General features: G+C 41.7%; 1 protein-coding gene across 1 annotated transcript in view; it reads left to right on the plus strand.

Moving 5' to 3' along the window:
* The first annotated feature begins 489 nt into the window (after nt 1-489).
* The window catches only part of LOC128704518 (protein hunchback-like), a 175,896-nt gene continuing 164,821 nt past the window's right edge, over nt 490-11,564 (plus strand). Inside the window, exon 1 of the mRNA XM_053799634.2 lies at nt 490-586. The gene's annotated coding sequence lies outside the window, so the exon portion shown is untranslated. The remainder of the gene's footprint in view (nt 587-11,564) is intronic.

Consider the following 11,564-nt stretch of genomic DNA (forward strand, 5'->3'; position numbering starts at 1 on the left):
CAGGGTGGTCGTCCTGAGAGGTAGTACAGCCAGGGTGGTCGTCCTGAGAGGTAGTACAGCCAGGGTGGTCGTCCTGAGAGGTAGTACAGCCAGGGTGGTCGTCCTGAGAGGTAGTGTTGCCTCTCTCAAGGTATTGGAAATCGGCCGAATCTTCAAGTTAAATCAACTAAGGTATAAACACAGCAGTGTCGTCTGAAACTGTAATATACGCCTTCCACTCTATTAATTCTCACTACATGTATGTTAATTTATATTAACCAATATAAATTGCCTTCAGAAAAGGAGGTGTTAGGAAATAACACCAAAATCTTAATTTGGTTATTAATATTTATACTTTTTTCTTATGTAATTGATTTATATATAAAATTACCCAAGCAAATTACTCAAGTAATTGATAATACCAAATATATAGTCTACATATAATTGGTCAGTGTTGCTGGAATAATTTTACAAATAATTTTAAGAACTATAGGTTGTAATAACAATTTAAGGTCCAGACGTGTGAGACGTGATGAGGTGGACACGAAGGAGGGACATTACTGTGACCTGTTGAAGACCCACTTGACTCAGAGGTGCATCAATAACAGTAAGTGTAAACTGTTTGATGTACACAATTATGGGTGTGAAATGTTAATTCAGGACCTTACCTGTAAAGTTTACCCACAGAATTTCTCGCAAGATATATATATATATATATATATATATATATATATATATATATATATATATATATATATATATATATATATATATTTTTTTTTTTTTTTTTTTTTTTTTTTTTCCAACAAGTCGGTCGTCTCCCACCGAGGCAGGGTGACCCAAAAAAGAAAGAAAATCCCCAAAAAGAAAATACTTTCATCATCATTCAACACATTCACCACACTCACACATTATCACTGCTTTTGCAGAGGTGCTCAGAATACAACAGTTTAGAAGCATATACGTATAAAGATACACAACATATCCCTCCAAACTGCCAATATCCCAAACCCCTCCTTTAAAGTGCAGGCATTGTACTTCCCATTTCCAGGACTCAAGTCCGACTATATGAAAATAACCGGTTTCCCTGAATCCCTTCACTAAATATTACCCTGCTCACACTCCAACAGATCGTCAGGTCCCAAGTATCATTCGTCTCCATTCACTCCTATCTAACACGCTCATGCACGCTTGCTGGAAGTCCAAGCCCCTCGCCCACAAAACTCCTTTACCCCCTCTTTCCAACCCTTTCGAGGACGACCCCTACCCCTCTTTCCTTCCCCTATAGATTTATATGCTTTCTATGTCATTCTACTTGGATCCATTCTCTCTAAATGACCAAACCACCTCAACAACCCCTCTTCTGCCCTCTGACTAATGCTTTTATTAACTCCACACCTTCTCCTAATTTCCACACTCCGAATTTTCTGCATAATATTTACACCACACATTGCCCTTAGACAGGACATCTCCACTGCCTCCAACCGTCTCCTCGCTGCTGCATTTACCACCCAAGCTTCACATCCATATAAGAGTGTTGGTACTACTATACTTTCATACATTCCCTTCTTTGCCTCCATAGATAACGTTTTTTGACTCCACATATACCTCAACGCACCACTCACCTTTTTTCCCTCATCAATTCTATGATTAACCTCATCCTTCATAAATCCATCCGCCGACACGTCAACTCCCAAGTATCTGAAAACATTCACTTCTTCCATACTCCTCCTCCCCAATTTGATATCCAATTTTTCTTTATCTAAATCATTTGATACCCTCATCACCTTACTCTTTTCTATGTTCACTTTCAACTTTCTACCTTTACACACATTCTCAAACTCATCCACTAACCTTTGCAATTTTTCTTTAGAATCTCCCATAAGCACAGTATCATCAGCAAAAAGTAACTGTGTCAATTCCCATTTTGAATTTGATTCCCCATAATTTAATCCCACCCCTCTCCCGAACACCCTAGCATTTACTTCTTTTACAACCCCATCTTTAAATATATTAAACAACCATGGTGACATTACACATCCCTGTCTAAGACCTACTTTTACCGGGAAGTATTCTCCCTCTCTTCTACACACCCTAACCTGAGCCTCACTATCCTCATAAAAGCTCTTTACAGCATTTAGTAACTTACCACCTATTCCATAAACTTGCAACATCTGCCACATTGCTCCTCTATCCACTCTATCATATGCCTTTTCTAAATCCATAAATGCAATAAAAACTTCCCTACCTTTATCTAAATACTGTTCACATATATGCTTCAATGTAAACACTTGATCTACACATCCCCTACCCACTCTGAAGCCTCCTTGCTCGTCCGCAATTCTACATTCTGTCTTACCTCTAATTCTTTCAATTATAACCCTACCGTACACTTTTCCTGGTATACTCAGTAAACTTATTCCTCTATATTTTTTACAATCTCTTTTGTCCCCTTTCCCTTTATATAAAGGGACTATACATGCTCTCCGCCAATCCCTAGGTACCTTCCCCTCTTTCATACATTTATTAAACAAAAGTACCAACCACTCCAACACTATATCCCCCCCTGCTTTTAACATTTCATGTACATCCTGGAGCCTACCCATCAACCTTTTATCCACCAATACATAATCTAACAAACTACTTTCATTACGTGCTACATCATACCTTGTATATTTATTTATCCTCTTTTTCATAAAATATGTATTACTTATTACCAAATTTCTTTCTACACATAGATCAATTAAAGGCTCCACATTTACATTTACCCCTGGCACCCCAAAATTTACCTACTACTCCCTCCATAACATTTTTACCCACTTTAGCATTGAAATCCCCAACCACCATTACTCTCACACTTGATTCAAAACTCCCCACGCATTCACTCAACATTTCCCAGAATCTCTCTCTCTCCTCTCCAGGTGCATACACGCTTACTATAACCCACTTTTCACATCCAATCTTTATTTTACTCCACATAATCCTTGAATTTATGCATTTGTAGTCCCTCTTTTCCTGCCATAGCTTATCCTTTAACATTATTGCTACTCCTTCTTTAGATCTAACTCTATTTGAAACCCCTGACCTAATCCCATTTATTCCTCTCCATTGAAACTCTCCCACCCCCTTCAGCTTTGTTTCACTTAAAGCCAGGACATCCAGTTTCTTCTCATTCATAACATCCACAATCATCTCTTTCTTATCATCTGCACAACATCCACGCACATTCAGACTTCCCACTTTGACAATTTTCTTCTTCTTATTCTTTTTAGTAATCTTTACAGAAAAAGGGGTTACTAGCCCATTGTTCCCGGCATTTTAGTTGACTTTTACAACACGCATGGCTTACGGAGGAAAGATTCTTATTCCACTTCCCCATATAATATATATATATATATATATATATATATATATATATATATATATATATATATATATATATATATTATTTGTTCCCACGGAACAAGCGGTATTACTAAACCATACCACGGGCGGGGATAGAACCCGCGATCAGAGACTCTCTGATCATTTCTATCTTTATCCCATCAATCCCGGCTGCCTTACCCACTTTCATTTTACCTACTGCCTCACGAACTTCCCCCACACTCACAACTGGCTCTTCCTCACTCCTACAAGATGTTATTCCTCCTTGCCCTATACACGAAATCACAGCTTCCCTATCTTCATCAACATTTAACAATTCCTCAAAATATTCCCTCCATCTTCCCAATACCTCTAACTCTCCATTTAATAACTCTCCTCTCCTATTTTTAACTGACAAATCCATTTGTTCTCTAGGCTTCCTTAACTTGTTAATCTCACTCCAAAACTTTTTCTTATTTTCAAAAAAATTTGTTGATAACATCTCACCCACTCTCTCATTTGCTCTCTTTTTACATTGCTTCATCACTCTCTTAACCTCTCTCTTTTTCTCCATATATATATATATATATATATATATATATATATATATATATATATATATATATATATATATATATATATATATATATATATAATGTGTGTGTGTGTGTGTGTGTGTGTGTGTTTGCTTAGCAATTCGCAAACAGGTGAAATTATTTGCAAACATTGTCTCTACGTCCACAGCAGGACTCGAACCTGGTAACTCTGTATCAGAGTCCACAGAACTTTACCACTGAGCTAGACCCAAGAAAATTATGGGCGCTTAGCCGAAGCTAAGCGATGTTACCCCATACCCTCGGGCACCATACCCCCGGGCACCATACTCCCGGGCACCATACCCCCGGGCACCAAACTCCCGGGCACCATACCCCCGGGCACCATACTCCCGGGCACCAAGCTCATTTTGAAAGTTATTTCATCGAATCCTGCCACATGCTGTGGACAACGAAAGATTGGTTCCCGGGGGAATGGTGCCCGGGTGTATGGTGCCCGGGGGTATGGGGTAACATCGCTTATGATGAATGGTTTTGAAAAACCGACAAGTTGAAGATTAAGACACTTATGCAACATATGGGAATCTTTATTCAGGAAACGTTTCGCCACACAGTGGCTTCATCAGTCCAATACAAAGAGGAAGGCGTAAGGAGAGGAGGAGTATGAGATAATCAGTCCCTCAGCCTGGAGTCGATGTGTTCAGTCCATCATTCTTGTAGAATGTACAGCATAGGGCCGTAGACGTGGCTTATATACTGTAGTGAGGTGAGGTGAAGCAGGCGGAGGCGGGGTCATAGTGGTACCATCCACTAGTCGAAGTAGGTCTTCGTCCAAAGGTTGAACAAGTGTTGAAGAATTCTTTGTAACAAGATCGCATGATGCTGCAGTGTCTGACAGTTGTGATGAATGGTTTGAAAAACCGACAAGTTGATGTTGCATAAGTGCCTCAATCTTCAACTTGTCGGTTTTTCAAACCATTCATCACAACTGTCTGACACTGCAGCATCATGGGATCTTGTTACAAAGAATTCTTCAACACTTGTTCAACCTTTGGACGAAGACCTACTTCGACTAGTGGATGGTACCACTATGACCCCACCTCCTCCTGCTTCACCTCACCTCACTACAGTATATAAGCCACGTCTACGACCCTATGTTGTACATTCTACAAGATTGATGGACTGAACACATCGACTCCAGGCTGAGGGACTGATTACCTCAAACTCCTCCTCTCCTTACGCCTTTCTACTTTGTATTGGACTGATGAAGCCACTGTGTGGCGAAACGTTTCCTGAATAAAGATTCCCATATGTTGCATAAGTGTCTCAATCTTCAACATCGCTTACCTTCGGCTAAGCGCCCATACTTTTCTTGGGTCTAGCTCAGCGGTAAAATTCTGTGGACTCTGATGCAGAGTTACCATGTTCGAGTCCTGCTGTTGACTCGAGAACAATAGTTTTCGTTCTTATACTCATTCACACAACTCGTACAAAACATGTATGCTCACACATACACTCGTGTATACATACACAACTGTCAACATGTATTACTGAATACAGAATTTCGCAAACGCACTCGCCTATAATTTTTATATTTTGGTTCGTTAGAATTTTAAGACGTCCTGAAATATTCCTCTTGCTTGCAGTGAGGTAGAGGTGGCTGGGCTTATGGTATACAGGGATGTCTCTCTCAGTTGGTGGTTCCTAGCACCTCCCCCAGGATGCTATCCGGAAAAATTACATTATCACGCAGGTGCCTATTTACTGCTGGGTAAAGAGGACCAGGTGGTGTTAGGAGGTTAGCATTTAGGTAGTTATTATTGCTAGAGCTGTATATCCCTTGTGGTTTAGCGCTTCTTTTTGATTATAATAATATTGTTACTGCTAAATGAACAACGCCAGTAGATGTTGGGTAACACCTAGTACACAATACCATGTACACTAGTACACCATACCATGTACACTAGTACACAATACCATGTACACTAGTACACAATACCATGTACACTAGTACACCATACCATGTACACTAGTACACAATACCATGTACACTAGTACACAATACCACAATACCATGTACACTAATACACAATACCATGTACACTAGTACACAATACCATGTACACTAGTACACAATACCATGTACACTAGTACACAATACCATGTACACTACACAATACCATGTACACTAGTACACAATACCATGTACACTAGTACACAATACCATGTGCACTAGTACACAATACCATGTACACTAGTACACCATACCATGTACACTAGTACACAATACCATGTGCACTAGTACACAATACCATGTACACTAGTACACCATACCATGTACACTAGTACACAATACCATGTACACTAGTACACCATACCATGTACACTAGTACACAATACCATGTGCACTAGTACACAATACCATGTACACTAATACACAATAACATGTACACTAGTACACAATACCATGTGCACTAGTACACAATACCATGTACACTAATACACAATACCATGTACACTAGTACACAATACCATGTACACTAATACACAATACCATGTACACTAGTACACAATACCATGTACACTAGTACACCATACCATGTACACTAGTACACAATACCATGTACACTAATACACCATACCATGTACACTAGTACACAATACCATGTACACTAATACACCATACCATGTACACTACACAATACCATGTACACTAATACACAATACCATGTACACTAGTACACAATACCATGTACACTAATACACAATACCATGTACACTAGTACACAATACCATGTGCGCTAGTACACAATACCATGTACACTAGTACAAAATACCATGTACACTAATACACCATACCATGTACACTAGTACACAATACCATGTACACTAATACACCATACCATGTACACTAGTACACAATACCATGTACACTAGTACACCATACCATGTACACTAGTACACAATACCATGTACACTAGTACACCATACCATGTACACTAGTACACAATACCATGTGCACTAGTACACAATACCATGTACACTAATACACAATACCATGTACACTAGTACACAATACCATGTACACTAATACACAATACCATGTACACTAATACACAATACCATGTACACTAATACACAATACCATGTACACTAATACACAATACCATGTACACTAGTACACAATACCATGTACACTAGTACACAGTACCATGTACACTAATACACAATACCATGTACACTAGTACACAATACCATGTACACTAGTACACAGTACCATGTACACTAGTACACAATACCATGTACACTAGTACACAATACCATGTACACTAGTACACAGTACCATGTACACTAGTACACAATACCATGTACACTAGTACACAGTACCATGTACACCAGTACACAGTACCATGTACACTAGTACACAATACCATGTATACCACTACGCAATACCATGTATACCACTACACAATACCATGTATACCACTACACAATACCATGTATACCACTATACAATACCATGTATACCACTACACAATACCATGTATACCACTATACAATACCATGTATACCACTACACAATACCATGTATACCACTACACAATACTATGTACCATTTATATCTTCCCCAAAGCCTGGTCTCAGACCGGGCCGCAGGGGCGTTGACCCCCGATACCCTCTCCAGGTATACCACCACCACCATGTGTACTACGCCACTACCGCAAAATAGTGCAGAACACTATGGCATCACGATACCGTGTACACTGCCACGCCCCTACCACCACCACACAACCACGTACACCACCACGCAGAACCACGTACACCACCACCACACAGAACCACGTACACCACGCAGAACCACACACATCACCACCACACAGAACCACGTACACCACCACCACACAGAACCACGTACACCACCACCACACAGAACCACGTACACCACCACCACACATAACCACGTACACCACCACACAGAACCACAGGCACCACCACCACAGAACCACGTAAACCGCCACACAGAACCACAGGCACCTCCACCACCACCACTATCACCACCACACAGAACCACAGGCACCACCACCACACATAACCACGTACACCACCACACAGAACCACAGGCACCACCACCACAGAACCACGTACACCGCCACACAGAACCACAGGCACCACCACCACAGAACCACGTACACCACACAGAACCACAGGCACCACCACCACACAGAACCACAGGCACCACCACCACCACCACCATCACCACACATAACCACGTACACCACCACACAGAACCACAGGCACCACCAACACAGAACCACGTACACCACACAGAACCATCTAACAGGCTTGTGTAAGCACATTAGATCGTAGTAAATAAAGGTCAGTGAGACTTAGAACGACTTGCTGTAATTTTCTTATCAAATCACGCAAATCAAATGTCAAGACAGCCAGAAAGATGACAGGGTGAATATTGAATACTCTCCAACAAGCCATACCACGGGCGGGTATGCTCTCTAGTTTAGAATATTGCTCAGTGTTGACGGCCCCGTTGAGGGTAGGAGAGGTATCAGATAAGGAACAGTTAAAGGCATTATTTGCGTCTTGTATAGAGCCACTAAAATATTAAAATTACTGGGGGCCCCTCAGAGTCCTGAATATGTACTCACTGGAGAGGAAGAGACAGAGATACAAGATAATTTATACCTGGAAAGTACTTCAGGGCCTTTTCCCAAATCTGCTCGTTGATAGATATGGGAGGAAGTAAAAGTAAGCTCATCAGTGCTGTTCAAAGTGTATTTTTAAATTAGTCGGTTAATCGGAGTACACACACACACACACACACACACACACACACACACACACACACACACACACACACACACACATACATATATATGTCATTTTTGTCCTTGTAGTGAGAAGTGTTCTAGCCGGGGAGGTGGAATACGGAAGGAGTAATAGAGAGAAGGGTGAAGGTAGAGGAGGGGAACAAGGACAGAAAGTAGGAAGGAAGGAGGGATTGAGAGGAGGACTCTCAGTGCCCACTGGGCGGCCACGAACTTCCGGTGCATGTGGCACTTCCGGCACTACTCTCTCTCTCTCTCTATTTATTTACGAGGTTAAGTTAAGGTTTCTACCTTTATTTACAAGCTAAGAGTTATTATCTTCCTTCTCATTTAAAAACCTTTACATTATTATGACACATACCAATAAGGAACAGGATGAAATTGGAGCCATCTGTGAGCTAGCGAGTTCATTTAGTCAACTGACTTTGTTTTATCAATCATTTTAAGAATAAATGATCAAGTATGAGGTGATATTCTTGAGAAAGATACAGCCAGAGTGTAGTTGCTGTTGGCTGCCCGTCTTGGTGTGTAGAAACACTTTTCTCGGTGACAATGAAGTGTAGCCAAGTGTGGTATCTTGACAATATTAGCTTTATACATGACTCACGAAATCGTAATGACACGATCGCAAACAAACCATACCTCTGGTGGGGTTAGAACTCGCGATCAGAGAGTCATAAAACTCCAGACCGTCGCGTTAGCCACTGGACCAGCTAGCCACAATAAGATTCATCCAACTAGGTATATTTATACACCATAGGAAGGTTAGCATAGACCACCACTGTGACCACAGTGGTCTTCCCACATCACTCCGGTGTTGACGGCTCTGCTGAAAAAAACAGATGTGTCCAAGCTGGGTCCAGGCCAGAGATGAATCGTCTTTTCTATGTTCTCTATTCCGCAGAAGAGACGGGAGGAGGGGCAAGGAATCCGAGAAAGTGGAGCATACTCTAGGTGTGAGTGTACTTGTGCCTCATACAGAATCTTGCAAACTCTACTGCTGAGCAGATGCGCGATGCATCGAAGTGCTCTTAGCTTCCTGGCTGCCTTGTTTGCAAGATTTACAATATGGACCTTTGTAGTCAGTTTAGTGACAAATTTCACCTCTCTAGATCTAGTTCATTACCTTTGTAACTTGCTCAGCTATCAAAACTTTGGAGTCCAGTCCCAGGACCAATTATGTACCTCTGTAATCTTTTGACTACCGCCCACAGGATGGGTATGGGGTGCATAATAAACATATTAAACTAACTAACTCTCTCTCTCTCTCTCTCTCTCTCTCTCTCTCTCTCTCTCTCTCTCTCTCTCTCTCTCTCTCTCTCTCTCTCTCTCTCTCTCTCTCTCTCTCTCTTTCTCTCTCCTGTCCCACTCATACCACTCCTGCTGAAGAAAAAGCAATTTCTTCTTCTGATACACGAGGTTCATTAAGGTCAATTTTCATTGAGGGATACACACCACTCAGAGGTATACTCCACTTAGTGTAGATTCCTTGAGATATACACAAACACCACTAAGTGTATTTATACTGCATTATAGACACCTCTCTGTGTACATTTACTGAAATATACACACTTCTCTGTGTACATACACCGAGAAATACACGGCTTTGTTAAGCCGTTAACTGCTTGATAAAGCTCCTGGAGAGCGAAACGTTGCCACAATAAAATGTTACATTAGTTGCACTTGTGTCCTTTTGTCTAACAGTATATATCAGAGGTTCTACAGGATACTATAGGATACCACAGAAGGACAGGCAGTATACTGCCTGTCTTCCTGCTTGTATACCGTCTGTTCTCCTGCTTGTATATTGTCTGTCCTCCTGCTTGTATACTGCCTGTCCTCCTGCTTGTATACTGCCTGTCCTCCTGCTTGTATACTGTCTGTCCTCCTGCTTGTATACTGTCTGTTCTCCTGCTTGTATACTGTCTGTCCTCCTGCTTGTATACTGTCTGTTCTCCTGCTTGTATACTGTCTGTCCTCCTGCTTGTATACTGCCTGTCCTCCTGCTTGTATACTGCCTGTCCTTCTGTTTGTATACTGCCTGTCCTCCTGCTTGTATACTGTCTGTCCTTCTGCTTGTATACTGCCTGTCCTCCTGCTTGTATACTATCTGTCCTCCTGCTTGTATACTGCCTGTCCTCCTGCTTGTATACTGCCTATCCCCCTGCTTGTATACTGTCTGTCCTCCTGCTTGTATACTGCCTGTCCTCCTGCTTGTATACTGCCTGTCCTCCTGCTTGTATACTGCCTGTCCTTCTGCTTGTATACTGCCTGTCCTCCTGCTTGCATACTGTCTGTCCTTCTGCTTGTATACTGCCTGTCCTCCTGCTTGTATACTGCCTGTCCTTCTGCTTGTATACTGCCTGTCCTCCTGCTTGTATACTGCCTGTCCTCCTGCTTGTATACTGTCTGTCCTTCTGCTTGTATACTGCCTGTCCTCCTGCTTGTATACTGTCTGTCCCCCTGCTTGCATACTGCCTATCCTCCTGCTTGTATACTGCCTGTCCTCCTGCTTGTATACTGCCTGTCCTTCTGCTTGTATACTGCCTGTCCCCCTGCTTGTATACTGCCTGTCCTCCTGCTTGTATACTGTCTGTCCTTCTGCTTGTATACTGCCTGTCCTCCTGCTTGTATACTGCCTGTCCTCATGCTTGCATACTGCCTATCCTCCTGCTTGTATACTGCCTGTCCTCCTGCTTGTATACTGTCTGTCCTCCTGCTTGTATACTGTCTGTCCTCCTGCTTGTATACTGTCTGTCCTCCTGCTTGTATACTGCCTGTCCTCCTGCTTGTATACTGTCTGTCCTGCTTGTATACTGTCTGT

The sequence above is a fragment of the Cherax quadricarinatus genome, unplaced genomic scaffold, assembly GCF_038502225.1.
Source record: "Cherax quadricarinatus isolate ZL_2023a unplaced genomic scaffold, ASM3850222v1 Contig121, whole genome shotgun sequence".
Taxonomy (NCBI): Eukaryota; Metazoa; Arthropoda; class Malacostraca; order Decapoda; family Parastacidae; genus Cherax; species Cherax quadricarinatus.